Below are 26998 nucleotides of genomic sequence, written 5' to 3'. Positions count from 1 at the left end.
TTCAATAAATACTTATCCACTGTGAATATTTTCATTTTTGGAATCTTGGTTATTTTGAGAGTTAAGAAGGAATAATCACAGAATATTAATTTTCTCTCTCTCTCTCTTTTTACTGTGGGTGAGACTAAACAGTTTTGCAAATTCTTACATTTTCTATTTTGTTGTTGGTATCTTTATGTTCTTTTGTCATTGCTTAAGCAGGACTCTTGACAAAGTTCATTGTTTTATGTGTTTTAATAAGTTTTACATGTACTTGTCATTTGACAACTGGCTTTCATCTCTAAGACCATAAAATAATAGATGGATAAATTTGCATGTCATAATGTTAAAGAATTATATTTATCATTTCATTTCAAGAAAGTAAAAAGATTATAAATTCTGAAATGATTTTCAAAATATATAAATTGTAAAAGACTAACTTCAAATATATAAAGAACTCTTAAAATCAATAAGAAAAATCTAATAGAAAAGTGAGCAAAATAAAAGATCTGTCATTTCAAAGAAAAGGAAATGTCTATGGCTAAACATTTTTTTTAAATGCTATCCTTATTAGAATCATAAAAATGTCAGTCAAGATCCCAGTGAAATTTGGTTTTTAAAAATAAATCTTTGGGGCTCCTGAGTGGCTCAGTTGGTTAAGCCTCTGACTCTTGATTTCAGCTCAGGTCATGATCTCGAGGTTTGGGAGTTTGAGCCCCAGGTGGGGCTCCGTGCTGACTGGGTGGAGTCTGCTTGGGATTCTCTCTCTCCCTCTCTCTCTTCTCCTCCCCTGCGCTCTCTCTCTCTCTCTCTCTCTCTCTCAAAATAAATAAATAAACCTAAAAACAAAAAATTAGAAACATGTTGTTTTAAATACAAAACAGAAACTCTAGTTAAAAATGAAGGCATTTGTTCAGTATTCAGTGAGTAGAGTGTGAAAGTACTTAACTTGTTCAGGAGTTGGTTAGAAATACTGAATGATTTTAGGCATATTAGGAAGAAAACATAGCCATGCATGTATATTGAGTATTTAATGGCAAAAGATTCTAATATCAAGCTCCTTTCTTCCTAAAAATCTATAATTATCTTTTCACATTCATGTTAATTATCTATCTGGGATATATTTTCGTGTTTTATGTGAAATATAGATCTAATATTTTAGGAGAATTTTCCACTTAGAAAACCAATGGTCCTAGCATTAAGTCCCAATGGTCCATTTTCCCCCTGATTGATGACAGCAACTATACCATATATCAATTTCTAAATATTCATGACTTTACTTATAGGCTCTCTACTCTATTATTTTACTATTTGATTACCCCTAAATAAATAAAACACTGTATTTATTACTATATCTTTGTAAAAAAAAAGATTTATATATTACAGGGAAAATAACCCTACCTTGTTCTTTCTTCATAATTGTTTTGGCTATGCTTAACCCAATGCCCTCATATTTATAACTGTTTCCAGTAAGTTCTAGAATGCATTTTATTGGATAGTCTTAACCCATTGTGCATTTTATGCTATGGTGAATGGAATGTTTTGTGTATTGCCTAACTGATTTTATATATTGATCTTTCATCCACCATCTCTGCTGAAATCTTTTAATGCCTCAAACAGTGTATAGATTATTTTATATTTCCTATGTGGATAACCCTATTGTTTGGAAATAAAGACAGTTGTGGTCTTTTTCCAATTCTTATGCTTTCTTATTGGCTAGAATCTTCAGTACAATAGTAGTTATTGTTGCCTTTTTGTCATGTTCCTGACTTGTGAAATTTTATCCCTATACCAAGTTAATTGCTTTGTAATTTTCATACATACTGCCTAGCACGTTATGAAAATTCTCTTCTATTTCCTAGTTGCTAAGAGTTTTATTATGCATATTTATTAAATATTATCAATGGAGTTTTCTATATTTATGGACCTATTGTTTTCTCTGACCTGTTAATATACATTTCCTTTGTACAATTCTTTAACTGTTGCGGAGTTCGTAACATTGTTCATAATGTTCTCTCCTCCCATTTCCTGTATGAGGCTTATACATCTGTGCTCATTGTCATGTGACCTGCTATTGTGCCAGCTGTGCGAAGAACTCTGCTCTTGTCCAGGTGAATGCTTTGGTTATGGCTTGAACAGAGGCACACAGCCTGGAGCAAAGCCACAGGGTGGAGGAGAGCCATGCCTGACCTGCCGCTTACACGAAACAAGAGTTCTATTTTATTTTTATTTATTTATTTTTATTATTTATTTATTTATTTATTTTTTTAATATATGAAATTTATTGTCAAATTGGTTTCCATACAACACCCAGTGCTCATCCCAAAAGGTGCCCTCCTCAATACCCATCACCCACCCTCCCCTCCCTCCCACCCCCCATCAACCCTCAGTTTGTTCTCAGTTTTTAAGAGTCTCTTATGCTTTGGCTCTCTCCCACTCTAACCTCTTTTTGTTTTTTTTTCCTTCCCCTCCCCCATGGGCTTCTGTTAAGTTTCTCAGGATCCACATAAGAGTGAAAACATATGGTATCTGTCTTCCTTTGTAGCAACGTGGACAGAACTGGAGAGTGTTATGCTAAGTGAAACAAGAGTTTGAAAGAAACTGTGTTTAGTCACTGAGATAGGAGGCAAAGCTGACTAAAACAACCTTATTATATAACGTCTGTTCAACAATATGTTTACTACTATTATTTCATAGGAATTTTGCAAATCAAGTCTTGATTTTTTTCTTGCAAAATTTCACAATATTCCAGTTTATTTGTTTTCCCTTGTATGGCAACTTTCACTTTTTCGTTTTAAAGTAGGTTGGGCTGCATTATTTCTAGAGTTTTATTTTTATTTTTATTTTATTTTATTTACTATAAAGTCAACTTTTAAACAAGTTCCAGGTGCATCTTAAAATCGTCCGTTAATTATGTGTGTGTATTCAGCCATATTGCATTCATATTAAAACTACCTTATTTATTATATCATTTCAGATCTCTTTTTTAGTTATTTTACCTAATTTATCTCCCGGGTGTTGTAGTGAAGAATGAAAGTCTACAACAATCCACAAAACTTCACAGTACACCTTCACAAAGGACTGTATCATTTTTTTAAAAGTTTATTTATTTATTTTGAAAGAAAAAGGGAGAGAGAGTAAGCAGGGGAGGGGCAGAGAGACAGGGAGAGAAAATCCCAAGTTGTCAGCATGGAGTCCCATGTGGGGCTCGAACCCATGAACTGTGAGATTATGACCTGAGCTGAAATCTAGGGTCAGACACTTAAGTGACTGAGCCACCCTTGTATCATTTTTAATATGAAATAACTCAACTGGATTTTTCAGCCTTTATTTTAATATAATTACTATTCCTCCCCTTTTCATTTGCAAGTGTGTGCTCTTTGTTCATTTTTTATAAAGACATTCATGATATCTTTTTTGATATCTTTTGTTTTAGATTAGTTTTGTATATTTTAATACTATCTGCATTTATTTCACTGTTAAAAGTCTTATTTTTATTTGCAGACATGAAGATATGTTTAATCTTTAATTCTAGCTTTCTCATTTGTTTATTTTTCATGTACATGCTTTCTACCATACTTTGTTGTGTCATATGAGTTTCTTTATTTTTTGTTTTGCTTTGCATGTCTGTATTTCCTTCTCAAAATTTAAAACATTTGTATTTCCTCTTTTCTATTTACAGCTGTAACTTTCATAGATAGATATAGATAGATAGATAGATGTAGTATACATACATATGTATATCATTTTAACTTTTGTTTCTTTATTATTAACTCTAGTCAATGTACATTTACTGCCATATTCAATTTACCAAAAATATAATCAGTGTTGTTCGTTTTTTAATATTTGCCCTCCCCAAATGCTCATCTTGCCTTGTTATATTTCTATAATCATGCATTTTTTCCTGCTAGCTTTGAATTACATTCATTTGAACAATACATTTAAACTGCTTCTTGATTTATCACATTTAGACTGTATTATGTGAAATACAACAAAAGGTGAGAACTGCGTCCTCACACTTCCTTCAAAGTTCTTACTCATTTAAAATTATACTTTTTACATTATCAAGACTCATTAAATTCATATTATATTTTATGCTAAAAATTGTATTATATTCTATACTAAAAATCCTGGAGTTTTCCAGCCTTTTAAAATTTATTAATGTATTTATTTTGAGAGGGAGAGAAACAGAGAGAGGGACACAGAATCCCAAGCAGTCTCCGTACTGTTCATGCAGAGCCCAATGCAGGGCTCCGTCTCAGGAACCAAGACATCGTGACCTGAGCCGAAATAGGCACTTAACCAACTGAGCCACCCAGGCATCCCTAGCCTTACTTTTATATTTCCATTCATATGGTTCTCACCAACTATGCTTTGTTATTGTTGTTTTTTGCTTTGTCCCTGGTAATAGCAGCTTCTCTACCTCTAAATTTTACAATTTGCCTTATCTCTTGGCTAGAAGAATTTATTTGGTGACCATTGAGATAATCATATGTTTTTGCTCCTTTAATGTTTCGTATGTTGAATTATACTGATTACTGAGGGTTTGAGAGAACCTGTCATTCTTAACCTGGAAAAAGCTACCTGGTTATTGTATATGACATTTTTTATATAATGGGGACACAATTAGCTAATATTGTATAAAATATTTTTCATCTATCCATGATGGATTTTTTTGAAGTATGTTTTTATCCCTAGTTTTGGGACCATGGAATTTCCTGCTTCATAAAATGAGATGAGAAATGTGGTAAACGGAACAATGGTTCTCCCAAAGATGTTCATATCCTAACCCCTGGAACCTGTAAATGTGTTATCTTGTGTGGTAAAATGCACTTTGTAGCTGTGAATAAATTAAGGTTTGACATGGAGATGATCTTGATTCTCTGGGTGGGCCTAATGTAATCATAAATCTCATACGAAAGAAACAGGTGGGTCAGAGTCAAAGAAGTGGTTAAGGAAAAATCTTGAAGTCAGTTAGGACTACATTGTGCCTCAACAATTTGAATGACCATGGATTTCTCTATAGAAACCATAGAGACCAGAAGGAAGTGGCTATCTCATGTGACTCTAAATGTATGTAGAGATTGTATCTGACAAGTGCAACTGGGGAGGATAAAGGGACTAAAGGGAGGTAATGTTTCAATATTTCACTCAGACTAGTAAAATAATACAAGTAGATTGTGATAAAGTATGTATATAACATAAAACATTTAGTAGCTATTTAAAAAGGTATATAAACGGGACGCCTGGGTGGCTCCGTCGGTTGAGCGTCCGACTTCGGCTCAGGTCATGATCTCACGGTTCCTGAGTTCGAGCCCCAGGTCAGGCTTTGTGCTGACAGCTCGGAGCCTGGAGCCTGCTTCGGATTCTGTGTCTCCCTTTCTCTCTGCTCCTCCCCCGCTCATGCTCTGTCTCTCTCTCTCCTTCAAAAATAAAAAATAAAAATAAAATTTCAAAAAAAAAATAAATAAAATAAAAAGGTATATAAAAAGATACAATAAAAAAGAATTCTAGGTAAACGCAAGAGGAAATTTAAAAATATTCAAATAAATCGCAAGAAAGCAGGGAAAATAAAACAGCAAAAAACAAATAAACAGAAAGAAAACATAGAACACAAAGCCAAAAGGCAGAGGTAAGCCTTAATATACCAATAATTAACATACCATACTTTCTCTATACATGACCTAAATATGCCGATTAAAAGAGATTAGTACAGCAGATTAAAGATCATGGCCCACCTATCGGCTATTTATAAGAAACTAATTTCAAAGATACTGATATAGTCAGGTTGAAAGTAAAATAATGGAAAAATATACATTATGCCAACAACAAAAGAAAGTAGGACTGTTTATATTAAAATCAGATAACTATGATTTTAGAGCAAACATATATTGCCAAGGGCAGAGGGGGACATTACATAATCTTAAATATGTTTACAGCAGTTAACAGAGTTGCAAGATATGTGAAGCAAAAACTGATAAAACTAGAAAGGATAAAGAGAGAAATCAACACCCATCTCCTAATGATTGATAGAACAACCAGACAGAAAATTAGCAAAGGCAAAGAGTTCAACAACACCCACAATCAAAAGAATATGATCCAGGGCATCTGGGTGGCTTAGTTGGTTAAGTGTCCGACTTCCACTCGGGTCGTGATCTCACAGAGTCCAAGCCCCACATTGGGCTCTCTGCTGTCAGTACAGAGCCTACTTCGGACCCTCTGTCCCCCTATCTCTGCCACTCCCGCTTGCTCTCCCTCTCTGTCAAAAATAAATAAACAATTAAAAAAAAAAAAAGAATATGATCCGTATTCACGGAAAACTCTGCCTAACAACAGTGGAATATATTCTTTTCATGTGCTCAGGAAACATGTCAAGTAGACTTTTTCTTGGGACGTCAACAAATATAAAGGAACTGTGTTCTCTAATAATTGTGAAATTAAAGCAGAAATTAGAAACAGAAATATAACAGGAAAATTACCAAACACTACGAAACTAAACACAGATGTCTAAATAGTTCACAGGTGTGTCAAAAGTTCAGAAACAGCAGAAGTAAAACCAATGGATCATCGAAGTAGTAATTAGTAAAAGTTTCCATGCACACAGCAAAAAGATACTTCACAAACCAGGAGCACTCAAACCATATCCTGAGTGAGGCCCACGAGTGTATTTTAAAAAAAATTTTTTTTCAACGTTTATTTATTTTTGGGACAGAGAGAGACAGAGCATGAAGGGGGGAGGGGCAGAGAGAGAGGGAGTCACAGAATCGGAAGCAGGCTCCAGGCTCTGAGCCATCAGCCCAGAGCCTGACGCGGGGCTCAAACTCACGGACCGCGAGATCGTGACCTGGCTGAAGTCGGACGCTTAACCGACTGCGCCACCCAGACGCCCCAACCATGAGTGTATTTTTATAAGCAGCTTCTGTAGGAGGAGGCAGTGATTGTTTATCCTTTACAGTGATTGGTTATAATATTAGAATTTTTTTTAATGATAGGGAATTTGTTAGTGATTATTTCATATCAAATTTGAGAAAGAGTTTAACTTTTTCTTATAATTTCAAGGGGCATAAGCAAGAAATGACACAGGTGAAGTTAGTCTTGCAAATTAGACTGACTGAAGGTTTGCTTTGCAGGACCAAATTGGCTTTGCTTGCTCAGGGAATTGTTAAGACTGGTCTCTGTTTATTTTTTATTTTAACGGGTGAAATATAAAGGGAATTAAGAAATATATTGAACCGAATGGAAGTGAAAATACAGCATAAAAAATGCCCAGGATGGAGCTAAATAAGGACTAGAAGGGAAATTTATAGACTAAATGCATACATTAGAAAAAATAGGTCAATATGAAAGGTCAATATCAATAATCTAAGTTCTTACAAAAAGACTCTCGGAAATAAAGAACAGAGTAAGTGCAGAGAAAGCAGAAGCCAGGAAATAATAAGTTAAATAAGAACAGAGAGAAATAAAATCAAAAGAGATAAACAATAGAAAAAACCCAATAAAACAAAGAGCTGGTCCTTTGAAAAGCTAGATAAAATTGCCAAAGAAAAACTGACTCCCCAAAAAAGTCACAAACAATGAATGTCAAGTGTGATACAAAGGGTATCCTGACAGGACTCTGCAGACACAAAGGGGATAGTAATGGAATGCTCTGAATAATTCTACACCCACAAATTTTACAACTTAGATGAAGTGGACCAATTCTTTGAAAACACAAACTGCCATAATTCTTTATTCACATGAATAATAGACAATTTGAACAGTCCTGTAATTATTAAGGAAACAGAATAATAACCACCTTATAAAAAATTTCCAGGTGCGTATGTTTTTATTGGAGAATTCTTTATTTAAGGAAGAATTAAAGCCAATTTTACAAAATATCTTTCAGAAAATAAAAGAAGAGGAAACATTTCCAATTCACTTTAAGAAGCTAATAATTTACTAATGCCAAAACCAAACAGACAGAAGAAAAAAACCACTATGGACCCAGTATGAATTCAACCCAGTATGAATATAGATGCAGAAACACTTGATAAAATTTTAGTAAATAGATTTTGCAATGTATAAAAATACATTGTAGTTGATGTACAATGTATACACCAAATATCAAATATAAAATAAATGTAAAAATATGAAATAAAAATAAATATAACTCAATGGGTTTTATTTCATGGATGTGAGCCTGGTTCAATGTTCAAAATTTATCAGTCTAACTCATGATAGTAACAATCTAGAGAAAAAAAATTACACAATCATATCAGTCAATGTAGATTCGGCATCTGACAAAAATTCAGCACTGTTTCATGATTTTAAAAAATCACAGAAAAATACAAATAGATGAGGGCTTCCTCAACTTGATAAAAATCATGTTAAAAAATCTATAACTGATGTTACATTTAATGGTTAAAAACTTAGTGCTGCCCCTGAGACTGCTAACAAGACAAGACTGTCTGCTCTCACTAGTTTTGTGCACATGGGGATGGTAGTTCTAGTCAGTACAAAAAGAAATAAAAGAAACAGAAAATAAAGGAAGTCACGTAACTTGGAAAGGAAGAAATAAATCTGTCCTTCTTGTAAATGACATGATGGTCTATGTAAAAAATCTCAAGGAACCTACAAACAAGCCTAGAACCTTCTGAGTTCAGCAAGATTATAGGATACAACATACAAAGATCAATTACTTTTCTAAATATTAGCAATCAGCATGTAGACACTGAAGTTAAAAATACAATACCATTCGTAATTACTCAATAAATGAAATACTTTGCTATAAATTCAACAAAATATGTACCTAATTGGCATACTGAGAACTAGAAAATACTAATGAAACAAAGAAAAAGAAATCTGCATAGAGAAAGAGATGTACCATGTCCATTGGTTGGAATACTCAACACAGTAAAGATGCAATTCTTCTCAAATTGATATGCAGGTATAAGAAATTTCTTATCAAAATCCCAGGAAGATTTTTTCTTTATATAAAAAATTATACCAACATTTATTTAGAAAGGCAAAGGAAATAGAGTAACTATAGCAATTTTGAAAAAGAACAATAAAATGGGCAGAATGAGTCTACATGATACCAAGTCTTATTACATAGCCATAGTAATCAAGACTTTGAGGTATTAGCAGAGGGATAGATGCCTAAAACAATGCGAGAGAATGGAGGACCCGGTAATAGAAACACACAGATTTTCCCAACTAATTTTTTAAAATATTTTTTTATGTTTTATTTTATATTTTGAGAGACAGAGAGCAGGGAAGGGGCAGAGAGACGAAATAGATTCTGAAGCAGGCTCTAAGCTCCGTGCTGTCAGCACAGAGCCCAGATCGGGGCTTAAACTCACAAGCAGTAAAATCATGACCTGAGCTGAAGTCAGACACTTAACAGACTAAGCCACACAGGCGCTCCCACAACTAATTTTTGACAAAGATGTAGAAGCTGTTCAGTGGAGGAAAGACAGATTTTTCAACAGAGTGGCTGGAGCAATTGGATATCCATAGGCAAAACAAACAAACAAACAACACTTCAATTTAAACCTCACACTTTACATAGAAATTAACTCAAAATCAATCACAGAATTAAATGTATAGTGTAAACATATAAAACTTTTAGAAAACAGTATAAGTAAAATCCTGCAGAATCTAGGGATATATCAATAGTTTTTTAAATTGACCCCCAAAAATACAATTGGTAAGAGCAGTTAGTAAACTGCACTTCATCAGAATCAAACCTTCTGCCTGGTGAAAGATTTTCTTCATAGTATGGAAAGATAAGCTATAGAGTGGGAAAAAATATTGGTAAACCACACATCTGACTCATCACTGGTATCTAGAATACAGGTAGAACTCTCAAAACTCAGAGGTAAAAAACCAAAATCCAAACCAAAAACATCCCCAAACAATCTAATCAGTAAACGGGCAAACAAACAAAAACCACCAAACAAAACCAAAATCAAACAAATTGCACTGAAGATGAGGAACAAGGTATCAAAGGACCACATTAAAAGGTTCTCAACGTCAGGCATAACATAAATGCCAACTAAAACCACAAAGTGATATACCTACATAGTCAGGATAGCAGAATTTAAAAAATTGTGACAACTAACTAGAATTTAAATAAAAATTTGAAAAAAAAAAAGTAGTGACAACTTCAAATGCTGGTGATGATGTAGAGAAACTGGATGGCTGGTACGTTGCTGGTGGAAATGTAAAACAGCTCAGCCACTCTGCAAACAGTTTAGCAGTTCCTTAAAAATGAAGCAAAATGAAAATGGGCAAGGGACATTAAGGAGGACACTTGTTGGGATGATCACTGGGTGTTATATATAGGGGACGAATCACTGGATTCTACTCCCGAAATCATTATTGCACTATATGCTGACTAACCTGGATGTAAAGTAAAAAGTGAATTTAAAAAAATGAAGCAAAACGAAACACACAATTGCTATGACCCAGCTATTTCACTTTCACTCTTGGCCGTTCATTTTAGGGAAATGAAAACTTACATTTACATAAGATCGTGCGCATGAATGTTTATTGCAGCTTTATTCCTAACAGTCAAAAGTTGGAAACAAGCCAGATGCCCCTCAATGCGTGAATGATTGAACTGTGATACATCCATACCATGGAGCACCTCTGAGCAGTAAAAGGCAATGAATTTGTGATATACAACCTGGATCTCAAAAGGAATTATACTAAGTGGGAAAATTTTATCAAAGATAACGTATTGCATGATTCCATTTATGGAACATTTTAAAAATGACAGAGTTGCAGAAATGGAAAACACATCAGAAGCTGCCAGTCTTTGAGGTAGGGATGGAGATAGAAGAGAAGTGGGTGTAGCTTTAAAAGGGCAACATGAAGAATACTTTTTGGTTGATGCAAGTGCTTTGTATTCAAACTGTATCAATGTCACTATCCTGGCTGTGATGTTGTATTGTAGTTTTGCAAGATGTAACCATTAAGGAAACTGAATAAAGGGTACACGCGTCTCTGTATTTTTCTTACAACTTCATGTGAATCTTCAATCGTCTCAAAATAAAAAATTAATAAAATATAATAAATGATATTGTGAACATTTGTGCAATATCTGAAAACTTAGATGAAATTTTCCTAGAAAAACACCTCTCACCTAATTTATAAATCAAAACTAAATATAAAATTTAAAGTATCCTATATCTTTAAAAAATAGAGTTTTGGGGCACCTGGGTGGCTCAATTAAGCATCCAGCTCAGGTCGTGATCTTATGGTTCATGACTTTGGGCCCCATTCCGGGCTTGCTGCTGTCATTGTGGAGCCTGCTTTGGATCCTCTGTTCTCTCTCTCTCTCTCTCTGCTCCTCCTCAACACGCGTGTGTGCACTCTCTCCCTCTCTCTCAAAATTAAAGATTAAAAAAACAGATTTTCAGGGCACCTGGGTGGCTCAGTTGGTTAAGTGTCTGAGTTTGGCTCAGGTCATGATCTCATAGTTCATGAGTTGAAGCCCCGCGTTGGGCTCTGTGCTGACAGCTCAGAGCCTGAAGCCTGCTTCAGATTCCCTCTCTCTCTCTCTCTCTCTCAAAACTAAACATTAAAAAAATTTAAAAATAGGATTATAATAAAAATAGTTTCATAATTTGATCCTCCTTCCCATTTGGTGTCAAGGATGAATTCTTCCAAACTTTTGAGCAATTGATATCCACCGATCTTACTCAAACTCCAGACATAAGAAAAGAGGGAACACTTTCAGTATTTGTATCCGAGTGCTGCCATCCACAAATGACCACAAATTTGGTGGCTTAAAACAACCCAAATCTATTCTCTTAGAGCTATTGAGTCTGTAAGTGCAAAGCTGGCGTATCAGCAGCACTTCCTCCCCCCTGAGGGATCTGCTTGGGAACCCACTTTGCTTCTTCCAGCTTTTGGCTCTCACTGTTCCTTGGCTTGTAGCAGGATGACTCCAGTCTCTCCAATCTTCAGTGGATTTCTCCCTCCTTTCTGGGTCTCAAACCTTCCTCTGCTTTTCTCTTGTAAGGGCAAGGGTTACTGAATTTAGGGCCTGCCTTAAATCCAGGATGATTTCATGTCAAGATCCTTAATTACAATGGCAAAGACCTTTTCTCCAAATAAGGTCACATTGCCAGGTTCCAGAAATTAGGACATGGACGTATCTTCTTGGGGCCATCATTCAACCCACTACACTTGCCAACATATTTTATGAAGCCAGAAGTACTTTAATATCGATACTTAACAAGGACATGATAAGAAACTGACAGGTCAATTTCTCATAAACAGGAACAAAAATTTTCCAAAGAAGGTATTAGGAGATCAAATTCAGCATGATTTAAAAAGGATATCACATGTAACTGTGTTTCTTCCAAAAACATTAGAGCATTAGCTTATATTTTTAGAAAAATCAATCATAACATTTGTTACATATAGTAACAAAATAAAATAGAAAAAGCATATGGTCATCACAATGTCTGCTTATTCTAGGCACTCTTTGTACCTAGGAATAGAGGAGAAATGTCTTGGTATAATAAAAAAGATTTCCAAGTAAAATTTTGAAGGCTTTTCCTCTGCTATCACAACTTCTGTCAGCAATATAGTATAGTTCTTGCTGGTGCCATAAAACAGGAAACAAATGGTAAAGGGCATGAAAAGGGAGAAATAAAACTGTCATTATTTGCAGATGATGTGAACGTGAATGGACAAAATTCAAAAGAATCTACACTTAGGACATAGGACTTACTAAGTGAATTCGCAAGGTAGCTAGGTAAAAGGTCAAGATGAGATATCAATTTTATTTCAATTTACTACTAATCAACACATACAAAACTAAATTTAAGAAATGGTGTCACTTAAAATAGCCTTAAAATAAAACAGCTTGGAAAAATATGACAGAAGATTTATTCCATTTTTGAAGACTATATGTGTAGTACAGATTTCTGATAAGGCTCTTTTATCCAAAATATATGAAGAATGAATGAAAATAAAGTTTAAAAAGATAACTCATTGGGGGCCTGGATGGCTCAGTAGGTTAGGCGTCTGACTTTGGCTCGGGCTATGATCTCGCAGCTCTTGCGTCCAGTCCCATATCGGGGTCTGTGCTGACAGCGTGGAACCTGCTTTGGATCTTCTTTTTTCCTCTCTCTCTGTGCTTCCCCAGCTTGTGCTCTCAATCTCTCTCTCTCAAAAAGAAATACACATTTAAAAAAATGGTAAAAAGATAATTAATTAATGGAGAAAAGAGGCAAAAGATGTAGAAACGTTTCAGAAAAAGTCCATTGAAATGGTTGATAAACCTACAGAAATGCACACAACCTTATTAGTTATTATAGAAGTACCAAGAAACACCCAATGGCACAATGTCTAAAATTAAGTGACTCACACCGAGTATTGGTGAGGATTTGGATCATTGGTACTTGTCAACAGAAACATAGCTGTGTCATTTTGTACAACCCCTGCTAAACGCTGCTTGACAATATCTATCAAGGCATAGCAAATGCACACCAATGATTCAGCTTTTCCACTTTGAAAGATTTTTTAACTGTAATGCAAACTTATGTTTACTAAGACACACGTCCAATGATGCTCATCGTGACACTGTTTGTAGTAACAGATGTTGGAAATCATAGACTAGATATGTGATTTTTTATATACTCCTACCAAGAACGTTATTTAACAATAATGAGAAAAAAATCTAAAAACTTAAGTTGGAGCCAGAGGATCGTGACCATAAGATCTCATTCACATGACCTTTGAAAACTAATCAATGGAGTCAGATGTTCTAAAGAAATGCCACAAGAGAGAGATGGTGTTGGGAGGACCAGGGATGCTGTGGAGGGGCATCCCAGGTCCAGTTACACAGAGCCTTCAATGTCTAAAAATTTTGGTTTAATCTTTACATCTGAGAAAAATATAGATCCTGATAGTAAAGAGCATTTTGAGTAAGTGAGAGAAATGATAGGCTTTCCAAAAAGTTACCATGGAATAATTGGCTATATCTTTGGAAGAGTATAATTTTATGTTCTAATCTTAAACCATATATTAAAATAAATTATAAATGTCTTCAAGGGATAAGCAGGAACAGTTACCCAAGTGAGAACTAGGAGGAAAAATACAGACATTGCTATGATTTTGAGGTGACGGAAGAATTTCTGAGCAGAAAAGAAAAAACCAGGATCATCAAAATGAAGATTATACAGATTTGTATATTTACCTTAAGTATTTTAAATGGTTAATGAATTAGAATACGTAGTAAATGAAAAGTTAAAAACTGAATAATTTATAGGTGAGGCATGAGATTAACAACCTTGATATTAAGAATTCTTTCAAGTCAGTTGGAAAGTGGTCATATAGCAATGATTAAGCAGATAAAAGTATATTAGGAGAGTTACTCAGAAGAAAAAATAAAAATATTAACAGCGCAATAAACATATGAGTAAGTGTTCACTTTTTACGTATCAAATAAATGCAAATTAATACAAGATGCTGCTAATAAGCTATCAACGTACAAAAGAGAAAGAGAAAAGAAGGAAGAAATGAAAGGAAAATAACATGGTCAGCACTGTAAGTAGTAGGAGAAAAGGAATATCTCATCTACATTAAGTAGGATTTTTTCCCTTTTTTCTTACTTTAAACTTTTTACAGAAAAAAGTTCTGTAAAAAAGTTCTGTACATTCAGAAAAACATCAAATGTCTAAGCAGAATATTATAAAACAACCCCCCTTCTTTCCACAACCCAGACAGAGCAGTAGAGAAAAATTCTGTCTTAAAAAAAAAAAAAGATTATTTATTTATTTTGAGAGGGGGTGCAGAGAGAAAGAGAGAGAGAGAGAGAATCCCAAGTAGGCTCTGCACTGTCAGTGCAGAGTCTGACATGGGGCTTGAACCCATGAACTGTGAAATCATGACCTGAGCTGAAATCAAGAGTTGGATGCTTAACTGACTGAGCCACCCTGGTGCCCCCAAAATTCTGTCTTTTGATCTCTCACAGCCTCACATTCACTCCCTTGAAAAGAAATCACAATTCTGACTTTCACGGTAAACATCTTTATGTTTCTCCATAATGTTACCTTCCAGGGGTGCATCTTTATAACTTTAAAGGGTCTTTTAATCCACAGACTCCTCTCGACCCATCACTTTCTTCTTTTTACAGTTTACCTGTTGAAAATCCTGGCCTTTCTACCTGTAATGTCCTGAATATTGGGATTGCATTCTCAATCAGGATTGAATCTCAGCTGGTGAGACTGCAGGAAGGATAAAAAATCTGGAAGTTTTTGTGATATTAACACCTCGGTGCCTATTCAGTGCCTTGATCCATGGATCATTGGAGGCTGCTACTTGGTGACGCTCACCTTTTATAACTGCTTTGCCATTTTTATGAAATAACACTTTATCTACTATTTGATTATCCAGTGGTATAATTCATATGGGGAAGGCAGGGGAAAAGTTCGATATTTTCTTTTATTTTCATCTTTTAGATAAAGGCTTTCCTTCCAACCATCTCCTTAGGGGGATTTGTTAGCTTTTGTTTTAATATTTTTATAAATACCAAAATTGACACATTTGGTAGGTTTCTATAAATCAAAATTACGATCTTTTTAAAGCTGAAATTATCCTCTTCTTGGCCAAAGTCTCTTTTAATTAGCTCTTGACATAACCATAGTAGTTTTTAATAGTTTCCTTGTTCTTTGTTATGTCAGGATGTACATGTCCTGCCTCAGACATAGAGTTAGCTCTTTCTCTAAGATGCCCCAGGTTTTTTTTATTGATTTATTTATTTTGGGGGAGAGAGAGAGAGAGAAACATGAGTAGGGGAGGGTCAGAGAGAGAGGAGACAGAGAGAATCCCAAGTAGGTTCTTTACAACCAGCAGAGCCCAATCAATACGGGGCTCAAATTCACGACGATGAAATCACAATCTGAGTGGAAGGCTGATGCTCAACTGACTGAGCCACCCAGACACCCCAAGGTTTTTTGTTTGTTTGCTTGTTTGGTTTTTATGGTACATGGTATTTCAAGATTGTAATCTGGACAGTAGGGTTACTCATCACTTCTGGATTGTTGATTAGTATTCTAGACCTGTTGACAGAGCAAGGAAATCATACATGCAAAAAACACAGAAGTACCCATGAGTTCATATTGATACTGAAACTCAAATTTCATTGATATTGAAATTCAAATTCAGTATTAGAGAGTTTTTATTTTTTTATTTTTATTTTTTTAATATGAAATTTATTGTCAGATTGGTTTCTATACAACACCCAGTGCTCATCCCAACAGGTGCCGTCCTCAATGCCCATCACCTACTTTCCCCTCCCTCCCACCCCCCACCCCCATCAACCTTCAGTTTATTCTCAGTTTTTAAGAGTCGTATTGGAGGGTTTTTAATGTAACTTCTTTAGTGTTGTATCTATGTCTCCTGGGTATTCTAATTCTTAAGGATACAATGGATGATAGATAGAATACCCCATAATTACATGTTTACGTATGCCCATTTACACACATGACTATCTCAAAATAACATTGCTAATTCCACCGCAAACAATATGCCAAAAAAAGCTAACATTTGTTTGCATGTACTCACTCCATTCTCCCCATTTTATACTTGTGTAGTATATACGTTGTCTGAGTGTATAGTTGTGAAAACAGGTACTCTTTCTAATTCCAATGTATTCTTACTTCTATAAGTAACTATGCTTAATGATCGTCACTAGTTCTTAAATTTTTTTAAGTTATTTCGTTTGCCTAAATTCACTATCTAGTAGATTCTTCAGGAAGTTCTCATGGGAACAACATTGCCAACCCTTTTACGTGTTCATTAATAATAGGTTTTTGTATGTGGTTTTTATACTGATGGTCACATTTTCTATATATGAAATAACTTGCCTCAGATTTTCTTTCCTTGGGTGCAGAAACATGTTACTATGTTTTCTTTATGTTGTCCATGTGCTGCTTTTGAAATAAAAGATGATAATGAAATGTCCTTTCCCTCATAAATACCTTGTTTTTTCCCCTAAGTGAAAAATAATTTCCCCCCCTTTTTAAACTAAAGCCCAGAAACTTTACCAGAATATAGCTGGTGATATTCATCCCAGGTTGATATTATCAACATGTGATAGGGTCTTTAATACGGAGTTTCAAATCTTTTTAATTTCAGGAAAGTTTTTCTGAATTACAGTTTTTAGTATTTGTTCCCCCCCTTCTTGATTTGGTTTTATTATTCAGGTGCCCTATTACTTATAGGATAGTTATAATATGTTATTTGCAACTTCTCAAAGTTTTTTGTTTCTTTATTTCCTTTTGGTATTTGAGAATTACATCCTTTTCACCTAGTTCTCTTAAGACATCAGCTGTTGTGAATAATCGTGCTTGTGTTCTTTCTAATTCAGTCTCTGTTTTAAACCTTTTATTTTTTTCTATTTTCTGACTTCTATCATCTTACTTGCGGTTTTAAAACTTCTGATTTATGCTGTTCTACCATGTCGTGTGATGCTTTCTCAATGTCTTTTAGCTCCTTTTTAGGGTGTGAATTCATTCTCAGCGACGTATCTTTCTGCTATGCTTGCTTTCATTATACATGGGAATGTTATCCTCATTCTCCTCTTTCTTTGGTTACCTTAGTGTGGAGTTTGATCTCCATACTTTTCTACTGCTTATCTTTTGCAAAGTGAACTGTCCAGAGCTTTTAGATGGAGATGTGGTCCACGGTGGCTCTTCTCATTTCACACCGCTCCTCTTCTCTTTTCATTAAGACTTCAAAATTATGGTGGATTGCTTTCTGAAATGGCCAGACTCTCTTCCTTTCTTTCTTTGTACCTGGACCTTCTCTCTGCTTTTCAGTGTCATCCCTGGTCTGCCCGATTTTAACGGCACACCTAACAGTGTGGGTGGGCTCCTACAGTCCTCTCCTGAGAAGGAGCTCCAGGACGTCAGTCTTTGGAGTTCGCAGGGAATAGACCAGTCCAGCCTCTTGTGGATTTTATTTGAGGTTTTCTGTTATAATTTGTAACCTAGCTTTACTGTAAAGGTTGTCCACATGTCCTTGGTTTTCTCTCCATTTACTCTGTTTGCTTTAATAAGTAGATTCAGAGACATTCAAGATGTCTTCCACCTCCTCCATTTTCACAGGGTGTTCATGGGTAAGATTTGAAATTATTACTGAATTAATACGTTCACTAATTAAATAAATTCAATTTAGACAATGCTTTTCAGTGTCCATATGCACAAAAGCCTCGGGTATTTATTAGTAACCAAGGAATTTTACTTACCAGAATTGATCCAAAGAGCATGATTATAGAAGGTCACAGTGATATTTGGTCGAGAGTTTTCAATGGAGTGGATTTATAATTGTGAAAAATAAAAACAATATGTTTTCACAGTAACAGTTGAATGGTTCAATAATAAATGAATAAAACACTTATTCATTCACTTATATCCACTTATTAAGAATTGATGTATAAATATGTTCAGAAATGAAAATGTTAAATGACAAACAGAAAACTTAAAAAGAGGCCATACAATACAATCCTTATAGCTTATAGATCTAGATATAGACCTATATTTTAATATAGGCATATCTAAAGATAAATTAAATGTTACAGTGATTAGTATGGTGGAACTTTAGTAATTTACTTATACTATTAGCTTATATATTTTTTAAATGTGAATTCACAATCCTGTTCATTTAATGACCTGACCTACTTGTGGTTGTTAAGTAATAGCCTAAAAGTAATGGTTGCCAAGATGTGTCAACATTGGAGTTGTAAATAAATTCCAGAAAGGCTTGCAGTGTGTTTTGCAAAAAGGTGTTTCCTTCTCTTCTGACCTCTGCTACTTGTTTTACTTGCAATCACGAAAGAGTTATGGGTTTGCAATTTCTGATTTTGATCTGGGGTGTGAATTTCCCATCACTCAGGAAAGTCTGTGATTTTCCATTAGACTTTTGGAGGTGGGAGTTCAAAAGGAAATAAAGTCTTCTAATCCATAGGTAAACTGAAAGAAAATAGGAAAACAAAGTCTCTAATTTTTTTCTGTCATGTTTCATTGGTTTTTAATGAACTGCTTAAGTTTATTGAGTAACAAAGACAAGCCAGATGTTTAATAACCCAATAAAGTAATTAATCGGTACTTCTGGTTTAACAATGTTTTGCCTATCAGCCTCCATGGCACAATTTCAAATATATAGGATTGCTTAATTGCATCCACCATGCCCAGTTAACCCTTTATCAACAACTCGTGACAATGGAATATTCTTTTTTATTTTTTTTATTTTTTTTATTTATATATGAAATTTATTGTCAAATTGGTTTCCATACAACACCCAGTGCTCATCCCAAAAGGTGCCCTCCTCAATACCCATCACCCACCCTCTCCTCCCTCCCACCCCCCATCAACCCTCAGTTTGCTCTCAGTTCTCAACAGTCTCTTATGCTTTGGCTCTCTCCCACTCTAACCTCTTTTTTTTTTTTTTTCCTTCCCCTCTCCCATGGGTTCCTGTTAAGTTTCTCAGGATCCATATAAGAGTGAAACCATATGGTATCTGTCTTTCTCTGTATGGCTTATTTCACTTAGCATCACACTCTCCAGTTCCATCCACGTTGCTACAAAAGGCCATATTTCATTTTTTCTCATTGCCACGTAGTATTCCATAGTGTATATAAACCACAATTTCTTTATCCATTCATCAGTTGATGGACATTTAGGCTCTTTCCATAATTTGGCTATTGTTGAGAGTGCTGCTATGAACATTGGGGTACAAGTGCCCCTATGCATCAGTATTCCTGTGTCCCTTAGATAAATTCCTAGCAGTGCTATTGCTGGGTCATAGGGTAGGTCTATTTTTAATTTCCTGAGGAACCTCCACACTGCTTTCCAGAGTGGCTGCACCAATTTGCATTCCCACCAACAGTGCAAGAGGGTTCGTGTTTCTCCACATCCTCTCCAGCATCTATAGTCTCCTGATTTGTTCATTTTGGCCACTCTGACTGGCGTGAGGTGATACCTGAGTGTGGTTTTGATTTGTATTTCCCTGATAAGGAGCGACGCTGAACATCTTTTCATGTGCCTGTTGGCCATCCGGATGTCTTCTTTAGAGAAGTGTCTATTCATGTTTTCTGCCCATTTCTTCACTGGGTTATTTGCTTTTCGGGTGTGGAGTTTGGTGAGCTCTTTATAGATTTTGGATACTAGCCCTTTGTCCGATATGTCATTTGCAAATATCTTTTCCCATTCCGTTGGTTGCCTTTTAGTTTTGTTGGTTGTTTCCTTTGCTGTGCAGAAGCTTTTTATCTTCATAAGGTCCCAGTAATTCACTTTTGCTTTTAATTCCCTTGCCTTTGGGGATGTGTCGAGTAAGAGATTGCTACGGCTGAGGTCAGAGAGGTCTTTTCCTGCTTTCTCCTCTAGGGTTTTGATGGTTTCCTGTCTCACATTCAGGTCCTTTATCCATTTTGAGTTTATTTTTGTGAATGGTGTGAGAAAGTGGTCTAGTTTCAACCTTCTGCATGTTGCTGTCCAGTTCTCCCAGCACCATTTGTTAAAGAGACTGTCTTTTTTCCATTGGATGTTCTTTCCTGCTTTGTCAAAGATGAGTTGGCCATACGTTTGTGGGTCTAGTTCTGGGGTTTCTATTCTATTCCATTGGTCTATGTGTCTGTTTTTGTGCCAGACAATGGAATATTCTTATTTACCACTTTTTCTTTTTACTTTGTGTAATTATATACAACCATATGAAGCTAGAATTTCAAAACTTATCCATTTCCTCCTTCCTGTAGCAATCATTAGCATTTGATTCATCATTATATCTTGTCCATTCTATCACAGATTCTTTTTTTTTTAATTTTTTTTTCAACGTTTATTTATTTTTGGGACAGAGAGAGACAGAGCATGGACGGGGGAGGGGCAGAGAGAGAGGGAGACACAGAATCGGAAACAGGCTCCAGGCTCCGAGCCATCAGCCCAGAGCCCGACGCGGGGCTCGAACTCATGGACCGCGAGATCGTGACCTGGCTGAAGTCGGACGCTTAACCGACTGCGCCACCCAGGCGCCCCTCTATCACAGATTCTTTTTCTTGTATCTATCTCTTTGCCATCGTAGTAGCTCAGGTGCATATTATCTATCTTTTGGAATCTTAAACTTGTTTCCCTTTGTTTTAACACACTTTCATGAGAATGTCTTACCTATCCAGATCTTATGTCACTCTAGATTTGGCATATTTGATGGATCACTATGTCTCATAACAGGGGTTGCACACTCAAAGGCCTTTGAGGGCCAGGCAGATTGATGGGTCCTATCGACAACAGGAATGCCTTGATCATACAATAGGTCTTACGGGGCTAAGTAGCCAATTGATTCAGAAACATCCTCCTCAACGAAAAGAATGGATCTTCAGGCCAAAAAGCTAGAAGTTTTTGCTGTCTGTCTGGGAAAAGAGAATTCCAAATCCAAAAGTAAGCGTACGAAGCACCTCATAACCTGTCCCATACTCATGTTCTCGCTTGTCAACTATTCCCAAGAAATGACAGGCCCTGTTTTCAAATAGGTACAGACCCTCCTTCCTCCAAGCCTCTGCCCCCAATATTAACACACGCTTTGGGATTACACCTGGTCATTATTCAGTATTCAAATCCTTTTTTTTTTTTTTTTTTTTTTTTTTGCTTTGCGAAGAATTCCCTGACATCTTAGTATCCTCTCCAGCTGATTAATTATACTTTGAGCTGTCTCTTTATTGTTCCCTGCTCATAACTCAATTTGAATATATTATCATTGCATTATGATTATTTATTGATGTGAGCTTCTTAGGATATGCTCCAAGCTTCTTGGGGATGGGAACTATGAGCCCTTCCCCTGGCAACCTGTGATACCTTTTCCAGTGCCTAGTACATGTTTAATGAACACCTGTAAATAAATTTATTCTGTCCTCTCATTTGTTTATGAGATAAATAATACCATTAATATTTTGTTTAATATTTTTTGTTGTTCTAAAACTTGGACTCCAGCGTGCAGCTCAGAAAAAAATCACAGTGGTCATTTGTATGCTTCTTAAGTTTTCTGGTAGAATTTTGACTATTGAAAATAATCTCCAGACATTAGGTATTTTTAGTAATAGACTGAGTGTGTGGATTATGAGCAGTCAGAAGAAAGAATTCCAGGGGTGCCTGGATTGCTCAGTGGGTTAAGTGTCCGACTCTTGATATCAGCTCAGGTCATGATCCCAGGCTTATGGGATCCAAAGCCACTTCTGGCTCTGTGCTAAGCATGGAGCCTGCTTCAGACTCCCTCTCTCTCTCTCTCTCTCTCTCTCTCTCTCTCTCTCGGCACCTGGGTGGCTCAGTTGCTTAAGCATCTGACTCTTGATTTTGTCTCAGGTCATGATCTCACAGTTCATGTAATCGAGTCCTACACTGGCCTCCGAACGGACATTGAAGAGCCTGCTTGGGATTCTCTCTCTCACTCTCTCTCTCTCTCTCTCTGCCCCTCCCCTGCTTGTACAAGCACGCTCTCTCTCACTCTTGCTCAGAATAAATAAATAAACATTAAAAAAAATTCTCTCTCTCCTTCTTCTCCTCTCCCTGCTTGTGCTCTCTCTCTAACAAACAAATAAAAACAAGAACAAAAACAAAACAAAAAGAATAAAGAATTCTGGTTTAATAGGAAAGTTTTACAAACTGCACCAGAGTTAGTAGAAATCTTGGTCCCATTCATTTACTATAAAATGTTGGGAAGATGATTTACTGTTTTTTTTCTTTCTTTTTCAGTCTATTCAGAGGACTTAACGCCTATTTTACAAGTTGTCGTCAAAGTCTAATTAAGCACTTGATACAAAGTGTTAGCATAGTGCCTGGCACATTGCTGTAACTGATCTCCCTCACAACCCAGGAAAATGGCTTCCTTTTCCTTCCATTCCTCTGTGTGGCAGCTGAATAGTAGCCCTCTGAAAAATATTCTACAACAATCAGATCTTAATGAATATTGTCCAGGACATCATAATTACTGCATAATATTCCTGGGATCTAAGCCAGGTGTGGGTAGTTTTTTAAAGTTTTAAAGGAAAAGAATTTCAAACTCTTTCTTCACCTGAAAACCATTTCTTGGTGAGACCTAGTTTCAGTTCAAGTGCCCTGTCCCACTTGAAAATCTGACTGTGTTCTCAATCATCTCAGGACAAGATCCTAGTGAGAACACCGGTACCATCTTGGAGACTGTATCACAAGAAGGCTCAGCATTTCCCTTACATGGGAGAAAATGGGGATGCTGATGTCACAACCTCAGCTGACATGTTTGTCACACAACACGGGCAGGTTGAGTTTAAGACATCAAGCAAGGTCGTGTGTTGATATTTTGGACATGTCGAGTTTGAATCGTTTGCTGTACATCTTCAGTGGGGAGTAGGCAGAAGACTTTTAATTCACAACCTTGCAAAGTAATGTGATGGAGAAGGTAACAGAATGGTTGCTTATACAGAGGTAAGATTTCTCATTAACCCAAAAATCTACCTCAATTTTCACTGGTCTGAATTTTTTCTGCTTCTGGAAATTCATGAGAAGCATTTGGACAATAAATAACAAAGTCTTACAAAACAAAACAGAACAACAACAACAACAACAACAACAAAATAAAACAGCTGCCAGCTGGTTTTCTGCTGAGGCAGGCAACCAGGTGCTGAGCAAATGTAACCAAAGCCCAAATTTGGTTAGTTTCACAAAAATCCAATATTTCACTGTTTTGAGATCACAGTATCTCACCAGGCTATGTGATTATACATACACCTTAAATCCATCACCAGATACAAGAAAGTATATCATGCATCTAAGAGCACCTTACATATCATGAATATTTCTGCCACTAATTTTCATCACCATTTCAAAGCCAAAATTTCTTCAGCAATATGCATGTGTATTCTTGAACAGCAAAAAGAAAGCTAGCACATTCCCATGACTCATGTTCCAGATCTGGCCTTGGTTCTCAAACTCCTCTTATCTACACTGCCTGACCCACTTGGTGTGACTTTTCAGCCTTGTTTCTGACTTTTGTGTCCAATATGTGATATTTCAATCCATTCTCACCCTAAATTTAACACATCTAAGAAATGAAAATCTGTTGCCAAACATGAATATGGGATGGGAAGTGCAGTAAATGTCAAGTATATACCTTCATTCCAATTTATGGACTTGCTAAGAGCAACGACCCCGAGGAACAGTTCAAATCTCCTGAGCATTCACATAAACCATCTTAGAAGAGTTCTATTTCAATGCATTTCCTTTGTGGTAGCTTAATGGACTGCTTTAGAATGCCTTCACAACTCTTGGTGGACTTGTCGGCTTTATGGGAGAGAAAACCTTATTTAATTGTGGTTACTCTGTCACTCTTAATCACTTACCTTCTCTATTGTTTCTGATTAGGATTAAGATGTCACTCCACCACCTGATACTTATATTGTCCATATATTTCAATTTACTCTATTTTCTTCTGGAATCAAAATCAGTCACATAAGCATTGAACTTCACTGCTTGGAGAAACTGATATCAGCAGAGGGGACTCTTTCCTTTCCGGCATTTGGAGACTGCATTTTAGAGTCATTGATAAGGTCGATGTCAGTGCCCTTTGCAAATCAAATCAAATGTAATCTTTAATCAAATTAGGGAATTAATTAGGCAGATGAGATTGCAATTTTTCCTTAATGTTCTGTCGCGAGCACATGAGAAGATGGTTGCCATTTGTTTCACAATCTGTCTCTTAACCATATAGCTTCCCAGTTTTCAAACCAGCATTCAGTATGGTTATCTAATTTTGGAACTGACAAAGTTCTCAGAGATAACCAGTCCCTCATTTTACACAGAAGACAGTGATATCTGATGTCACTCAGAAAGTGAGTGGGAAAGCTAGCTGTGGAAATCATATCTCCTGGACACTCAGTTTAGGTTTGGAGACTGGGAATATACTAATAACTTAGAAAACCATCACATCATTCTAGTGCAGAGCACATGTAAACATACATAACACAGGATTTATAGTCATGGTCAAAACAAAAATGTGGCACTGTTTACTTAAGCTACAGAAGGGAAAAAAACATATATTTATATGTTTACATATGTCCCCGTGTCTGTGCACATATGCTTTGATATTATCTGAAGTATGGGGTGGTTGATAATAGTGACTTAAGGATTTCCACTGTTCGTTTTTCTTGTTTATTTATCTACTTTTAGAGAAAAAGAGAGAGAGAGAGTGTGTGTGCGTGCGCGCGCACGCGCGCGCGGCAAGTGGGGGAGGGGCAGAGAGAGACAGAGAGAGCGAATCCCATGAATCACGAGAACATGACTGGAACCAAAATCCAGAGTCAGACTTAACCAACTAAGCCGCCCAGGTGCCCCGAGGATTTCCACTATTAAAGACTAATGAGGGCCTCGGGAGGGAAGATGGCGGCGTAGGAGGACGCTGGGCTCACCGCGCGTCCTGCTGATCACTTAGATTCCACATACACCTGCCTAAATAACCCAGAAAACCACCAGAGGATTAGCAGAACAGAGTCGCCGGAGCCAAGCGCAGACGAGAGGCCCACAGAAGAGGGTAGGAAGGGCGGTGAGGCGGTGCGTGCTCCACAGACTGGCGGGAGGGAGCCTGGGCGGAGGGGCGGCTCGCCGGCCAAGCAGAGCCCTGAGTCTGGCTTGCAAAAAGCGGAGGGGCCTGACGGACTGTGTTCCGACAGCAAGCGCGACTTAGCAGCTGGGAGGTCATAAGTTAACAGCTCTGCTCAGAAAGCGGGAAGGCTGGAGGACAAAGGGAAGGAGAGCTGCTGAGCCCCCAGACGACAGAGCTCAGTTTGGTGGGGAACAAAGGCGCTCGCCAGCGCCATCTTCCCCGCCCATCCCCCAGCCAAAATCCCAAAGAGAACCAGTTCCTGCCAGGGAACTTGCTCGCTCCGCGCAAACACCCAACTCTGCGCTTCTGCGGAGCCAAACCTCCGGCAGCGGATCTGACTCCCTCCTGCTGCCACAGGGCCCCTCCTGAAGTGGATCACCTAAGGAGAAGCAAGCTAAGCCTGCCCCTCCTGCCCCTGTGCACCTTGCCTACCCACCCCAGCTAAGACGCCAGATCCCCAGCATCACAAGCCTGGCAGTGTGCAAGTAGCCCAGACGGGCCACCCCACCCCACAGTGAATCCCGCCCCTAGGAGAGGGGAAGAGAAGGCACGCACCAGTCTGACTGTGGCCCCAGCGGTGGGCTGGGGGCAGATATCAGGTCTGACTGCGGCTCCGCCCACCAACTCCAGTTATACACCACAGCACAGGGGAAGTGCCCTGCAGGTCCTCACCACGCCAGGGACTATCCAAAATGACCAAGTGGAAGAATTCCCCTCAGAAGAATCTCCAGGAAATAACAACAGCTAATGAGCTGATCAAAAAGGATTTAAATACTATAACAGAAAGTGAATTTAGAATAATAGTCATAAAATTAATCGCTGGGCTTGAAAACAGTATAGCTGACAGCAGAGAATCTCTTGCTACAGAGATCAAGGGACTAAGGAACAGTCACGAGGAGCTGAAAAACGCTTTAAACGAAATGCATAACAAAATGGAAACCACCACGGCTTGGATTGAAGAGGCAGAGGAGAGAATAGGTGAACTAGAAGATAAAGTTATGGAAAAAGAGGAAGCTGAGAAAAAGAGAGATAAGAAAATCCAGGAGTATGAGGGGAAAATTAGAGAACTAAGTGATACACTAAAAAGAAATAATATACGCATAATTGGTATCCCAGAGGAGGAAGAGAGAGGGAAAGGTGCTGAAGGGGTACTTGAAGAAATAATAGCTGAGAACTTCCCTGAAGTGGGGAAGGAAAAAGGCATTGAAATCCAAGAGGCACAGAGAACTCCCTTCAGACGTAACTTGAATCGATCTTCTGCACGACATATCATAGTGAAACTGGCAAAATACAAGGATAAAGAGACAATTCTGAAAGCAGCAAGGGGTAAACGTGCCCTCACATATAAAGGGAGACCTATAAGACTCGTGACTGATCTCTCTTTTGAAACTTGGCAGGC

This window comes from Herpailurus yagouaroundi, unplaced genomic scaffold, assembly GCF_014898765.1.
Source record: "Herpailurus yagouaroundi ecotype Mexico unplaced genomic scaffold, PumYag 163, whole genome shotgun sequence".
NCBI classification, from domain to species: domain Eukaryota; kingdom Metazoa; phylum Chordata; class Mammalia; order Carnivora; family Felidae; genus Herpailurus; species Herpailurus yagouaroundi.
The sequence above is the reverse complement of the archived record's forward strand: the minus strand, read 5'-3'. Positions refer to the sequence as shown.